This window comes from Lathamus discolor, chromosome 4 (assembly GCF_037157495.1).
Source record: "Lathamus discolor isolate bLatDis1 chromosome 4, bLatDis1.hap1, whole genome shotgun sequence".
Taxonomy (NCBI): domain Eukaryota; kingdom Metazoa; phylum Chordata; class Aves; order Psittaciformes; family Psittacidae; genus Lathamus; species Lathamus discolor.
In genome coordinates, this window is record NC_088887.1 from 32,806,544 (window position 1) to 32,822,338 (window position 15,795).

General features: G+C 42.3%; 1 protein-coding gene across 2 annotated transcripts in view; it reads left to right on the forward strand.

Annotated features, from left to right (window-relative positions):
- The first annotated feature begins 6,090 nt into the window (after positions 1-6,090).
- DYRK1A (dual specificity tyrosine phosphorylation regulated kinase 1A) overlaps positions 6,091-15,795 on the forward strand; it is an 85,655-nt gene continuing 75,950 nt past the window's right edge. Inside the window, exon 1 of one of the 2 annotated variants that reach the window (XM_065676948.1) lies at positions 6,091-6,283. The gene's annotated coding sequence lies outside the window, so the exon portion shown is untranslated. Of the gene's footprint in view, positions 6,284-6,435; positions 6,961-15,795 lie in introns of those variants that run through there. The other variant, XM_065676947.1, reaches the window with a different exon arrangement.

A 15,795-nucleotide genomic window follows, 5' to 3' on the forward strand; every position in this document is an offset into this window, starting at 1 on the left:
AGAAGCAAAAGCTTTACATTGAACAGGTGTACATAAACTCAGCTTAGCTGTGTTACGATCAGCAGAACCAAATACAAATTTTTAGAGACATGACTTGTGTTGTACAAGTCCTTCTGGATGTGAGTGAAATCTTATGATTAAATTAACATAATGCCTTTTTCATCTTTTTCAAACACAGGGAAACCAGATCCCTCTAGGAGTTGGAAACTGAGGATGTAAAGAAGCTCACAGACGGGAAACATTTGACATTGTAGCACTTGTTTTGCAAAAGTTTTAAAGAATTGCAGTTTTTCAGGATGCCTGATTTTAACAGAAAAGTGCTTTCCTACAAATGTATTTATCATGGAAAGTGGTTTCAGAAGGACTTCTGTGATATGATTTCAAAGTTTACATTTCCCCTAAAATAAGTAACACAGCCTCTTTCCCAGACGCTTCTTCCCCCCAAAAAACTCCATTGTTTTGGGGAAGGACTTTTCAACTGAGTGAGGAACTTGTCATATGTAGGAGTGTGATCTTCAACCTACCTCTTTATAGAGTGAGAACACCAAGGAATACATGACTGCCATTGAGGAGAATATCAGAGAAAACGCAGGGAGCTGTACATGTTTTTTTCGTAGCAAGCCTCATCCGGCAGCAACAGCAGCAATTCCAGGACCTTCTGGTCCAGAGGCGTGCCAACCTACACAATATGCAGTACTGGCTGTCAATCCAAACCTTGTACTATCAAAGCCAGGCTCTGATGATGACTCAAAAGCATATCTATCTACATTTGAATAGGTTACCATGGCAACCTCTCTGGCCTAAAAAGAGATGGACCACATTAGTTACTTAGCAGAACCTTTTTGACAGGCGAAACACAAGCTGCTCACTCCAGATGATGGTTTGATTTAGAATTAAGTCTGTCTGAGTGCTGCCATGGTGTTCTCTGAAGTGTTAATGATGTAACCCAGAGAGAAGAACTTCTTTTGGGACTTAACTTCAGTTTGTGGCCTAGTACCACAGGGACTGAGCTATGTGGTGGCTTTGCCTGAGAAACACAAGTTAACAGAACAGTTAACATCATCACCTTTTTTCTATATTCTGAAGATCTTCCAAGCTGGGTCTGCTGGCCTAAGAAGGCCACTTTCAAAGAGGATATGCAGGATACCAAGAATTATTTGAATTGCTACTGGCACAACGCATCATCTAGCCTGAAACATCTATTCAAACCACAAATATTAAGTCCTGGAAAGGTCAGAGTACCCATGACTGGTGTGAAGGAAGCCTGGAGTTGTGACAGAAATGCACACACTCCAAGAGAAAACTGCATGGCTACATGGGCTTTTTAGGGTTTGGATCACAGAATGAAGACTTCTAGAACATTCAGTAAAGAGGTAAATAGACCCCTCTACTCAGTGTAGGAATGTTGGAAAGGAAAAACTGGATATGTTACCCATAACTGCACTCCACCATCAGTTAACTGTGTGGGTGAAACAACAAAATCAGTATATATAGTTTGAAGCAGGGATAGATGGATCCAAGCTGGTAAGATACTGAGCAGCTTCCATAGACTTGGAAAGTACTTAGCCCTTTAATTAGGAAAACATCTTCATCCCCAAAATGGTAGAGACTGTCTTACTGATACAGTGTGTACTCAGAAGGCTGCAAAAATTACTATTGACATAACTGTAATTCTATTACTGGCAGAACACTGGCTTTAATAACTAAAAAGATATTTTTAAATACTAGTTATGTGAATAGACATTCCTAAGTCAGGAGTTACGAAGTCCGGGTAATCTTCCACAGAAAGTGAGGAAGGTTCTGAAAGTATCTATTGCTTCTAACATTTTGGAACCCAGGTAAGTAAACCTGGCGTCGTATGCAGACTTGTAGACTATGCCCACAATCATCAGCAAACAAAACAACAAATAAATGAGCAGACCTGGCCACTGTGGATGCAAGAAGTGCCATGTTTAGCACACCCGTAGTCCATCCTTTTACTACCAGAAGAAAAGTTAAAAAAACAGTTAAAACCCAAGCAGACCTAACAAATAATTCCTTTCTAATATTTACTGGGCAGAAGCCTCAAAGGATAAAACTAATACTATGTAATTTTCAGCTTTCCCCTCTAATTTATTGATCTCAATCTATTTCTTTGATAAAAGAGAAACAGGAACACACAAGTATTTCTTTCTGACTTTACATTTATCTGTCTCATTCTTCCCTTAGATGACAAAGTGTGTGCTTTTCCCCCCCTAATACCAGTAATAATAATAGCCATCAGTCTGGGAAACCTGTAGTTTCTACAGCATACTTTCTGCGCAGTCCTGCACCTTGAGGAACTCTTGAATTATTTAAGTTCCAATTACAACCATTTCTGCACTGGTCCTAAGTCTACTTTGTTAACAGCATAGATGAAAAAAAAAAAAAGAGGAAAACAGCAGGAATATGTTTCTCAGCACAATCACACTGAAAGACAGGAGAGCAGAAAAGGTTGTCTGTAAGGGATATTTCTGTTCAGTTAAGATGTTTTGAATGTCATGTATCAGGTCACTTGTACCTGCTGAACTAAGAAAACTTTTATACTGATTTTTGTTTCTTTTACATCTGTTCTATTTCTCTAGACTGTTGTGTATTTTTTTTTCCTCTTAGATCTTATTTCCCCATACTTATCCTTTCCTCCTCATTTTTATGGCATTTTTGTTTGGGTTTTGGGAGGATTTTTCCCTCTCTCTCAAGTTTTCTGCTTATTGTTGTTCTGTTTGGCCGAACATATTCGGCTTTCTGAGGGGTTAATCTCTCAGGAGAAGAAAAACAAGTATTTCTTAGGATCCTGCCTACTAAGTCATAAAGAATGCATGCAAACTCCTATTTTCAAGTGTGATTCTGAAATACTGTCAGCCTACTCTAGGTGGTTTCTTGATAGAGTTTAAAAAAAGAAAAAAGGACTCTCAGGCTTTCCCGGTTTGACAGTTCCTTCCTTAAGGAAAAAAAAAAAAAAGAGAAAAAAAGTAAGATACGATAACATTGTTATGTTGAACAAAGTAGGAGAAATTAGCAAATATTTGAATCCCCTTCTTCCAGATCACAAGTTGTTTCTCCTTGCTCCATCTTTAGTCTATCATTTCAGCTACTTCTCTCCAAAGCTGACCTCTTAGAAGGTAATGTCTCTTGCGGCCATATTTATTTTTGGCCTGTTGTATGGAGTTCACTAGCAAAACCAGTTAAAATGTACCTTTGTGTTCTGCCCCTTACTCCCACCCACATCTATGCAATACCAACTTCTCGGTTACTCCAGTACAGCCATTTATGGGATGCATTACACAACAGATCTGACCTGGTTTTAAAATCAAAACAAAACTTCCCTAGATGGAACAAGATTCTGGCTGAGTCCCAGCTTGGAAGCCCTTCACTTCCCAAATGCTAGGCCTAAATTTACCTGTATCTGCTGCACAGAAAAAGACTCCTAGCTCTCAGGGCCAGGATCAAGCTCCGTCCTGTTCCCATCCCATGTACCAGGTTTCCAGGTGAGGCAGGATTCTGGTAGAGTTCCAGCCTGGAAGACACTCAGATCCCCAACTCCAGCCCTAAACATACTGGCACCAGAGGACACAAGTCCACCTCCCAGCGCATACTGGTACTTCTGCAAGTCCATCCTGACACCAGCTCCAGTTCCAGGTTCTGTGGCTGGAGCAGGACTCTGGCAGAACTGCAGTTCACTTAATTTTAATTGGCCTTGTTCCTTAATTTTAATGATTACCAGCTTCGACACTTCAACTGTGGAGGACCTAAACAGACAATGCTGTAGACTGTCTGTAGTGTGTATACATGCTTTTAATGAAATGGACATTTCAGAGGGCACTGTTGTACAAGAGAAGAACTATACAGGTTATTCATTATGAAGACAATATTAACAAGACAAAGATATGTAGTTGTTCATGCTGGAAAATAAAATTTTAAAAAAGGCCATCACCATTTAAAGGACATTTTATCTCAGCCCAAGTTGCCACATACCATAAGCCTGGGTATAGCCAGCAAAATAAAAGCAGAGGACTACAGAGGAAGTGCACAAAATCATGAAGACTCTGTAAATTTAAAAATGTTCGTAAAAAAAAAAAAAAACCACAACAAAAACAAAAAAAAGGCAAACCCAGGTATTTAAAAAAAAAAAAAAACAACTCAACCCCAAACCCCAACAAGTTACATGCTTGAATAGAGTAAAAGGTGCAACAACTTTCAGTGTTAGTTACCTAACATTGAACAACAGAGAAATTATTCCACCACTGCACATCCCTGTTCACTCAGAATGGCAAAGAGATGTTAGCAAGGTTTACAAAGTCCTCCTGGGGACCCCCAAGAGCAGAGCTGCCCTTCCTCCCTTACTGATGAACTGGGCTGAGCATATGCAGCCAGTGCCCTTTCATATGCTTTGGATTTCCTGTACAGTACACTGTGTGCAGGTACTCCAGGCCAGAATATAATACTAGCTTGGGAGCCCCTTGGTAGAACATGGGATCCTCTGGGCCTTGGCTACGCTTCGGAACGTGCACATTGGCTTTCTTCATCCCAGGGCAAGAACCGTGTTCCGGTCTGACTTGCAGGCAAAGAGAGAAGTGTCAAAAGCAGCTCAAAGTGACCTCTCAGTTTTTCTGGGCTGAGGCAAATGAGCAATGTCTGCTAAAATCATGGTGTTCCCAGACACCTACCACAGCTTTCAGGTACAATTTCGTGAGTGATTTAATCTTACACTATGCATTGCTCAGTGGGAAGATGTTCCTGCCGTCTCCTGTGCACCAGTATTTTCCCCAGCCATGCGGAGAGCTTTTTATTTCAGGTGGGTGTTTTGGTTAGTTTGACTGTGCTGGCATGCCTGCTGATGTCGAAAAAAGGGAGCAAGGGACTGCACGGTTGATGGTGGAGGGACTCTTGGCTGCGCTTTTCAGCGGCAACTGTGTGCGATACTGCAGTTGTAAAGCAACACTTTGATTATTCGGGGGTCCTATGACTTTGGCTGTTGCTGCACCTGTCTCCCTATACTTGGCTGCTTATGTCCACGTTTTAAACTGAGGTAAAAAAATACTGAGATAGGAAGAAAAGCAAATGGAACAAGTGTTAGCAATATGCCCTAATTTCTCAAGGAAGCTGGCTGTGAACTAAAATGCCTAGATTAAAGCATCACATGTTAGAATTAAAGTATTAGTTAAAGGCCATACTCCACTTTTTGATCTTTGTGGGCATTCCAGAAAGCAGAATTTAGAAACCCCCGTCACAGATTTCAGCTAGCTGCACTGATGCTCTGCGATTACGAGTGGAAAGGAGCCTCCACTCAGCAACTTGAGGCTCGCTCGGCTGAGCACACTCACAGCGCGCCTGCCAGGCGCGGCAACTCCTAGGTGGATTCCTTTCCTCCTTTTTACAGGGGCTGTAGAGGGGGGACGAGAAGGACCGAGAACCCCGGAGCCACCGCCCCGCCGCTGCTCCCGCGTCCCAGGCCGGCCTTCAGGAACCCCGCACCCCGCTGCGGCCTCCCCGTACGGCGGGTGGCGCGGGAAGCCTGCTCCGCTCCGCTCCGCTCGGCCTAGCCTTGCCCGGCGGGGCCTCGCCTCCGGCGGCCACAGTCCCCGCTTCCCCCGGGCCGCCGCGCTGCCGGCGCCCCCTGCGGGTGAGGGCGCGCACGGTGCGGCGGGGACAAGGGCAGCTGCCCCCCTCCACCTCTTCCCCCCGCGCCGATACCGGCTTCAGCCCCGCCCTGCCGCTTCCCCTCCCCCGCGGCGCGGCGCGGCGGGGCCATCCCGGCCTGCAGCGGCGCGGCCCCACGGATACCGTCACCCGCCGGAGGGCGGGGGGGAACAGCGGTTGCCTAGGCGACCAGGGCCCGCCCTTCACCCGTCGCTCTCTTCCCCGCCTTCCCCACGTCAGCACCGACTCCCGCCCGGCCGGGGTGGGGCAGCCGGGCCTCGTGATTGACAGTTGCCATGGAAACAGGCTCGCCCCGCCGCCATTTTGTCAGTTACCTTTTTTTTTTTAATTATTTAAAAAAAACCCCTCTTCCCGCCCGACCCCGGGTTTAGTTCCTTGGGGTTTCCCCCCCCCCCCCCCCCTCTTTCCCTTGTCCTCCCCACCACCCCCCCGCCAGACGCTATCGCACGAGGAGACAACCAAAACACCCCGAGAAACAACCGTCCCCTGAGGGTCCGGCGGGGACGCGCGAGAAGTTCATCCCGCGCGGGCGGGCGCGGACCGGCGAGAAGCAGCAGCGGCGGCGGTCCCTTAACGGCAGCGGCGCGACGGCCTGGCAAAGCCGGTTCGTGAGGGAGCAGGGAGGGGGAGAGGGAGGAGGAGCGGGCGGGGAGGGAGGAGGTAGAGGCTGGCAGGCGGGGGAGGGAGGGAAGGAGGGAGGGAGGGAGGGAGCGAGGAGTTCCCGGGGGCTCGGTACGGCGCTGCGCTTCCCCCCCACCCCCTCCTCCTCCTCCTCCCCCCGCTCGCCCGCCCGCCCGCCCGCCGCTGTCCCCGCGCTGCCTGGCCGGGCTCAGGCCGCCGCCGCCACCGCCGCCGCCGAGCCGAGGTGAGGCCGGGCCCTGCCGTTGCCGCCGCCGGGCGCTGCGCAGGTTTGGAACGCGCGCCATTTTGTGAGCGATAGAAAATCCAGCCCGGCCAGGAAGCGCCGCGGATCCGCCCGCCGGGCCGGGCCCCCCCTCCTTTTCGCCGCCCAGAGAGGAACGCGCGCAGTGGACAGACCCCACGGCCGGTGCCCCCCGCGCCCCGAGCGGCACCGGCACCGCCGCCAGCCGTGCGGGCCCGAGCGCGGCGGGGCGGCCGGACTGCGGAGCGCACAAGAGGGAGGCGCTGCCGCGCCGGGGCCCCTGGCCGAGGCTGGGAGAAGCGCTCTCTCCTCGCCCTACCCGCTCCCGCCGCCCGAGGGAAGAGGCCTCGACTGGGAGAAGCCGGGCCGGAGAGCTGGGCCGGCAGCCCCTCGCACGGGTAAGTGAAAAGCCTCAGCCGGTGGCGGGGAGCTGCGCAGCGGGACGAGCTGGTGCCACCTCCCGGCCCGGCGCGGTCGAAGGGGGCGCAGCGCAGGGGGCAGCTGCGCTGCCATCTTAGGGAGAGGAGATGGGGAGAACGCCGGGGCCCGCCGAACGCCGGGCTGGCCCTGGCAGGGCCGGGACCCGCACCGGGCTTCGGGACTAGCCTCCTCCCCGCCCTCCCTCCCGCCGCCCCCTTCTGGGGCAGGCCGGGCATGGCCGGGAGGCAGCGGCGGCGGAGGGCAGCGGCGGCGGCCGCCGGGGCCTTTACGGCCCTTTTCCCCTCGGCGTCCGGGAGAGGCTGTCGCTGCCGGGTTGGGAAGCGGAGCGGCGAGGTGGGCCGCGGAACCGGCAGCGGAGGAAGAGAGCTCGCCTGGATCCTCTCGCTCTTATGCGCAACGCCCTGCGGTGGGCGGGTGCGAGGTCTCGCCCCGGTCTGGGAGCGGGAGGCGAGGAGGGCGTCAGGAGTTGAACCATCAGCTGAGCAGGCACCTGTTGTGGTGGAGGCTTTGGGTGTCCCTTTCTGCACCCGTGTGAGGGACTGAGTGATAGGTGGGGAAGCTGGAGGCCGATGTAGAAGGAGTACCTGAGATGTCTGTCAGTCTGGCGGGGGGGGTGGGGAAGAGGAGGGAGAAGCAGTTGGGAAATAGGTGCAGGGACACAGGGACACTTCTGTATTTTAATAGCACGCTGCAGTCTTTTAGGAATTCAGCATTGTGTTGCTGAAGAAATTGGAGACCTCATCCAATACAGAGGGTGCTCCTTCTCTGGAGTGGCATTCCACCCCTGTCCCCAAATCAGAAAAAGCAGTTAAAAGTACTGTAATTTGAAATTTCAAAATCTGTGCAATTCTGAATCTCAGTCAGCTTTGAAGTTTTTCAGTTTAGTCTGTCCAAAGCCATGTAGGGGTTCTTTGATCATGTATCTAGATTGCTGCTGTTACTTAGTTCTCCTATTACTCCACAGTCATCTGGGGAAATAAACATTCATTGTTCTTTAAGATTAACAAAGACAGAATATCTGACTACAAAATAAATCAACAAGCGTGTTTTTGACAACCTACTGTTTTAATCTGAATGAGAGTGTGCTGTAAACTTTTGCCAGTAGGTATATATAGTCACACTTGCATGGGTATAGTATTATAGTGGGATCTAGATAAGTACAACTTAACAACTTGTTTTATTATCATGTTGATATTTCATTCTTTCCTTAAGAAAAGGTGTGTGAAGCTGAAGAATACGTCGATGATACCTGGTGATACATAAGCAAACATTTTGTTCATCATAGTATTCAATTACCTGCCTGTAACCAAGCAGAATTTAATTTACCTCTTTGGAATAATCTGTAGCCCTAAAAAGTTTTGGTAAACTTATTTGTCTTTTTGTCCACATCACCCTCCACCCAGCCTCAGTAGGTTGGATAATTTTGGAAAATTAATTATACTTTGTAGAATTAGAATACTAACACTGCAAGTAACTCTTGAGTATGAGCTAGTATTTGCTAGCTATTATCTATATATATTTGGTGAACTTGGTGTGTGTGTGTGTATATATAGACTACTTTCATAAGCTACACTTCATGGTTTTGGCTTATATTAATTATTTAGAACTAGAGTGTTCTTATTTGCAGTCTGAAGTAGAATATGCGTGAAGTGTTAAATTTTCATTTTCTGCCGTGAATTAAAAATTCTGTCAAAAGTTTATGAAGCTTATTGAGTTTAATTCATGTTTTTTTTAATATTCTTTGAGTAAAGCAAGTATATCTTGTTCAAAGTTGAGTAGAGAGTATGGTCTTCTTAAGAAGAGAGAGCAGTTCCTTCTATAAAATTTTTGTGTATTTGTTTACATATGGCAATAGTTTAATATTGTTACCAGGCAGATAGGTAAGAAAGACAATTTGTTACATGAGCAGCAGTGTTACAGTTCCTGAATCAATACTTGGGTGGATTTAGAACTTGTCATTGGAATCCCCTCCCCCACGTTGGACAGTGACAGAGAAGCTGCAACAAGGATAATTTTACCTAATAGCAGCCAAGAGTTCTCTATTTCAGTGTCAGTTTATGGTAGTATTTTCTTACTTGTGTAAAATAATGAGCTAGTCATTGGGAATTTATCAATTTTTTAAGTATGTGGGTTTTGCATAGACTGGGAATTAACATGTGATGGCTATAAATGACTTCTAACAAGCTGGTTGATAGTTTAAACAAAACGTCAAAATGTGACTGGTACCTAGTAAAAACAGTATGCCTTGTGTAAGCTTTTAAAGTGACATTTAATTAGGACATGTGCGAACACATATACCATATTTAAAAATCTTAATTCTGATAGGGCCTTGCAAAGAAACATGTCTGGGTTAACTGTGTTATTAGTCTTTGCCTTAATGGGCTTACTGTGATACTTTTGTCATTTCAGTTCAAATCAGTTGGTAAACATCTTAACAGAGAGTGAAAAAGTCCCTTTTAGTTTATGCTAACGTTTTTGAAACCCTGCCACATGGTCATATTGTAGTATGCAAGAAGTGTAGTTAAATACGTGAAAAAATGTACCTTTATTTACTATGATAGCATTTTACAGGTTAATCTGAACTGAAATGGGTGGTAAAGACTGGTACATACTCTCATCAAAGAAGCAGTTTTGTTGCTATAATTAGATTATCTTTTCAGCATTCTTCCAAAAACCTGTATTTTAGGTGATTTTTTGACTATGGGGCTGTGGGTTGAAAGTTGCTGTTACATCTTATATTTTGAGTAAGAATTAAAGACCTGGTATATGTTTAGTTTTTCTACAGTAATTTTTAGGTTTTTTTGGAGAACTGTTCTCCAAAGTTAAGTAAAAAACTTTCTTGTACCTTTGTTTTATGGGGGCATGGGAGACTTGTATAACTTCTGAAATCCTTTTGTAAATAGATCTGTTGTTTTGGAATAGGATTATTTACAGAGAACTGCTGCTTTTGTCTTTATAACTGAGTACAATAGTTTATTTGTTAAGTTTACAGTTTCATCTTTTTTTTTTTTTTTTTTGTAAGAGTTTGGTAAGAAACTTTTTTTTTTTTTTTTGAATTTATGTAATAACTTTCTTACTCATCAGACTTTAAGAAGCCTAAAAGCCTTCATATGTTTATGCGGTGAGACTTCTTTTTTCTCTAAGACTATTTGAAATAATAAAAAAAACCCTTTCTGGGCAAACATGGCTTTCTTGTAAGCTTATGAGTGGAGAAAAAAATAAAACAAGACATTCAGAGAAGGGGAATACTCTCCGTTTCCTTCCTGTTTTCTTCTTTCTTCCTTATCTCCCTGGGTCCTTCAAGAGGAGAGTTATGGGAACTGTAGTCTATTGATGGTTTAGAAGGACTGGAGAGACTTTCAATAATTAGTAACAATTGTTGTTTCCAGGAAGACAAATTCTGTATGTACAGTTACCTAATACTTTGTCTTTGATATGACACAGTATACCAATAAAATTGCAGTGACCTAAACATTAGGCCTGTGACAATTAATGTAACAGTTTGTAATAGATATTCATTGGTTATCTTTTTTTCCTTATGGGGAAGGAAAGTAAAATTCTGTATTTGATTCTCTTGTATCCAGACATAACTGAAAAAGTAACTCAACTGCTTTTACTAGTACAAATGTATTTTATTATTTTAGAATAGGTCTCTGGTTCATAGTTATCACAGCTTTATTTGGAGTTTAGCTCTGCTTCCCCTAATACTCACTTTATGTGAATCTTGTCCAGTACCTGTGGGTGCTTGGTTATGGCGTACTTGTCTAGGAGCACAGATCTAAAAAGGAGCTCTTCTCTAACTAGAAAGCAGAGAGTGATGAGACAGGCTAAGTCCCATTGTCTTCATGAGGTTTCCTTTCACCTCCCTTGCTCCTCCCCCCTTTCCCTCCACAGTCTCTAAAAGATAGGTGAGTTTTTCTGCAGTTGAAAAGGTGTGGAGTGGCTCGGTATGAAAGGTACTGATGTAATCATATGCTGATTCATTCCGAAATGTCCTATCCATATGATTTACAAGGAGAATACCCATTGAAGTGCTAGGGGAATGTAGAAGATTGTTCCCAGTCAGCTCCGCTTATGTCCATACAGTGCAAATACTGTGGAGCCTCTGAAGCTAGATAGTAGCTATTTCAGTTACCCTGTATGAAGACATAATCAGTTTAATTTCATCTCTGAATATATAATTTCTTAAAAGCAGTGAAGATGTTTCTGTAATTAAAATAACATAAGCTAGCACTTATTTGTAAACATATTCCTTGCAAAGTTTCAGGGTCTGGGTAGCACTAAAAATCAGAAGGTGAAACTGAGTAAATGAAAGTGAAATTAAGTCCATTAAGTGTCAGTTTTGTTCCAGCTGTGAGAAACCAAGCTTTCAATTTCTGTATTATATAACATTCCAAAATCTTCTTTTTTTTTTTTTTTCCTTTTCGCTAGAGGCAAATAAAAATAGACTCTTTTTTGAGTCAGTTAAAGGAATAGTTAATAATATATTCATACATGTGTTGAAGGGTTTCCTCTTTTTAATCTGTTGGATTTGGATCATCTATTTGGATGATGAAATAAGAGAGGAGTGGAAATGTACAAATTTCCATTGATTTCTAATGGCAGAGTTACTCTTTTCAAAATGTAACAGAAAAAATTTTGACTGAATTTTGAGTTCCTGAAAATAATCAAACCAGTAAAATGTCTGGTGTCACAATCATAGTTAAAGGCGTTTTAATGATTAAATCAAAGTTGTTAGTGAAATTTTAAATCCTTCTGTCCCCAAAACCTTTTGTTTGCTGGATTTTGGCTTCCTGGCTTCAAACACTGGTAGTTGACATTTTTGTTCACTGAAAATCCTGTTTGCCCGTGTGTTCAAGTCTTAATTTGTGTTCTTGTGAACTATGTAAATTACTAATAACTTCTCATTTACTTTGCCAGTGGATCTGTCACTGAGGAGCGAATGGCAGCATAGCTTATCCACTTCCTCTGTAGGGGAAATAGTTCTGTGTCCATGCTATCAGTTTGCTGTTCTACTGAAGGAAGGGGTAAAAAGAGGAGTAAAAATATTGTCTGGTAGGGAAGCTAATGTGTACTTACTTAGTTCTACATTTTCCTGAAAACTTTATTTCCTTACACTCATCTCTGTTTGATCTGTCCAGTTGTAAGTAACTACAGCTTTTTTCTTACTTACACAGCATATGTTCTTGGGTTTTAAATACAGTTTTAACAGGACTTAAACCATGAAATGTATATGGGATTTGTGTGTGGTAACAGACACATCAGTTTCTAATACAGTCTTGCAAAAGCTTATTGATACTGGAAGCTTGGTAACTTTCCTGGATCATGTCTAATTCTGGCTTCTTTGTTGTTACTCTCTCTAACTTAGGGATAAGTAGTTACTGATTTAATGGCTTGACAAGAACTGCAAGGTAGTGTTTGAAATATCTTGGTGTCTTTGTCCATAAGAAGTGGTTGTTGCATGAAGATCCTGGCAGTTTCCCTTTGCTTCCCCGTAGAAGTTAACTCATAAATACTACAAATACTGAGTCATAGTTGTGGAATAATGCAGGTTAATGTACATTTTCACTGTGATCAGATGTTCACAAGCTTAGAGTTCTGTCTTCTTGTATTTAGGGTGGCTTTCCTGTCAATGTCATAGTGTACCTGCAAAAGTCGAGATTTTTATGGCAGGCCCTTGTACAGGAAAATGAGCATTACTGCAAATGCCGAACGTGTGTGTGATTGTACATACCTGTCTGTGTCTTCCCACTGAGAGCAGATGTTTGCTGAAGTTGTGTATATGTTAAGGCTACAAACTGACGTTATGCTTTTCCCCCAAATCAGAAGTACTAGTAGGAGCAGTTCTGGGGAGAGGTCAGTTAACTACAGCTTCATTTTGAATGACCCTTGTATCATCTCAGACTTTTTGTGACAGTTTTACTGTTTTTTAATACACATGGCATTTTACAAGCTTAGTTCCTAAGTGAATTAATGTTTTCTGTGAGCTATGTGTACTGGAGACAGCATCATAAATGATTAATTTGTGTTAAAAGCTGAGCGGAAAGAGTATATATGATATTGAGTTATAAACTATAGTTAAAGTTTTTGTTATAAGGGCATAGCTAAAAATTGCTTGATTTTGCACTGTTGTACTACTTAGAGGAGTACATCCTTACCCAGGATCTGATACCCATTTTGATTTGATTAATCAGTATTTCATGGCTTTGAGGTGCATACGCATTCATTCCCAATGTTCTCTTATGTAGCATTTTTGTTCCAGCATTGTGTAAATGCGTATGTGTTTGTGGTTTGTTTTTCCTTTTGGTAAATAAAAAGGGGTTTGAGTCTGTGTAAGTCTGTTGTTCAGAATCTTAATGATAGAAGGTCTAAGAACTAATAATACATAGGCATGGATGGAAGTCATTAATGACATCTGATGTGATCCTTAGAAGAGGGTTATCTTCTGTCTTCGTAGGATTTGTGTGGGGATGTTTTCACCTGTCTATTTTACAAAGTGTGCAGTCATGATTTGCAGTTCACAGGGTCCATATGAGTCTACTTCCAGGCTTTTTACCCATCAAAACATTCATTTACGTATCTCTACGGAGTTAAATTAACTTAGAGTCATGTTCACAGCATGGACATTTTAAAACTTTATGAGCTTAGTTTTGAAACCTTGAGAAATCCAGTTGCACATGTGGAAACAGATTGTTGGAGTACAGGTACTTGGCTGCCTTACCTTAGTGGTTAATGATAACACTGACGACTTTTGTTGTCATTCTTAAATCAAGATTGGCTTTGCTTCAGGTGATGTGGACTAGAAACCTGTATAATAGTTTTCTCATGTAAGAAACCATTAGAATTTGAGACAATTTTTAAATGCTTATTTGAAGGTAATACCTAGTGCCCCTTTACTTAGTTTGCATACTGCTAGGCAATTGCAGTAAACCAAAATACAAGTTTTTGCTAAAATATTTCTGTTTAACTTGTTACAAAAGTTAATAAAGCAAGAAAAGCATGTTGGCACAGTTACGTGTCTTATCTTAGGGCTCTCTGTTCTAAAGTATAGATTAACTCCCCATTTTTTTTCTCATAATGCAAAGAAATAATTGTATGCATGCATAAAGTAGGTATGTCATTCTGGTTTTCTGCTGTAGGTGTTCTTAACCAGCATCCAGTTATTTCAGGAAAGGAGAAAACAGGTTCTACTTATAGTACACAAAGTTCAAGTGTCATGTTTTGAAATCATTCTCTCTTCTGCACAATTTATAAAAATGTTCCTCAAAGTGAGCAAAGATGTTTTAAAATATGTTTGTTTCCTTTTAGCTACTGTTGTAATGGAAGTGAAATACAAAAGTAAAATGCATATATTGATACACAGGGACATTCAGCTCAGTGTTTTGTATGTGAAGGAAAGGAATGTACCTATGTGACAAACTTGACATTTTGAAGAGATCTTCTGAAGCTCTGCCAGTATATGCATGTGGTGCTTTGCATTTGGAAATGTTAGAGATCATCAGTGACCTAGGATCAGTCTGTATCCATGGTTTGTGTGTGTATAGACTATCAGTGTTTGTAGAGTGTGGGGCTTTTATTTAATAACCCCCCTCCAAAAAGAAAATCTCAGTAAGCTTTCTAAATGCTTATTAAAAGAGAACCTCAGGATGAAGGAAACACCAAATTGGAGTAGTTCATGTCATTAAATATTTTCCTAGTACTGAGAAGTTCATGAGTTCATGATAGGTTTACATTCTGAAACAGAAGAGTGTTTTTTTTTTCTTTTTTTAAATCCCATTCTGTCCAATGTAGTAATTTGTAGGTCTTAAAAACTGTTGTGGGATGTTTTACTTTTTGTTTGCATCAGGGACGTGTCCCGAGTGAGATCAGTAAATAATTAGTGTGCGAAAAAGATTTCCTTGGCCTTAGTTTATGTTTGGTGCCCTTTAGTGTGTATTTCCAAGGTCTGTAATGAGAGAGAAGGGACTTCATTGACCTTCCCAATGTCATTCATCATTTTCTATATCTTTTTCACAATTTTCTTTTTTTTTTTAATTTTTTTTTTTTTTTTTTTTTTTTTTACTTCAAAGTGTCATCTTAGGTCTACATAGCACTTACATAGATAAACAAGTATTTTGCCATATTGTTGGCCTCAGGTTTTTTTTTGATTTAAGTCTTTTAGTTCCTACCTAAGTTTATTGAAACATGAGAATATGTAATTATTTCTACCCCAAATTTTCAGTATGAGATGAAAAAATTAATTTTTAGACTTCCATATTTGAAAAATTTTCCCTTGGTATTTTCTGATACAGGATTCTTTATATGCTTTCATTCTCTTGCCTACTGCTACTTTATTTAAAAAAAAATAATCTTAATTTGAATCTTTGTATGTAAAGCAAAGTTTTGTTTGCATCAAACAAAATAATTTGAGATCTGTGGTTTGAGGTGAGGCTGCAGCTCAGGGTATGTTTTTAGCAAGCATGCAGTGGTCCCAAAATACAATTTCTAGGTTATGTGTTAGTCATTATGTATATTCTGAAACCAGTGAGCTTGAAATTTGACAGTGACAGCTTATTTACATATTTGCGGAAACAGGTATGCTTTATATTCCATGTATTTAAGCATGGTTGTTTCTCTTATATTTTAATCTTCAGAACCTCTGTAGAGTTGTATTTGACCTTATTAGTTATTTAAAAAAAAAAATCCCAAACTTTGTTAAGCACTCAAACACTGACAAATCCAGGAAAACTCTCTTGCTTTTGGTGGTCTGATGTACCTAAAAAAGATTGATTATATTTACAAGTTGTTAATAA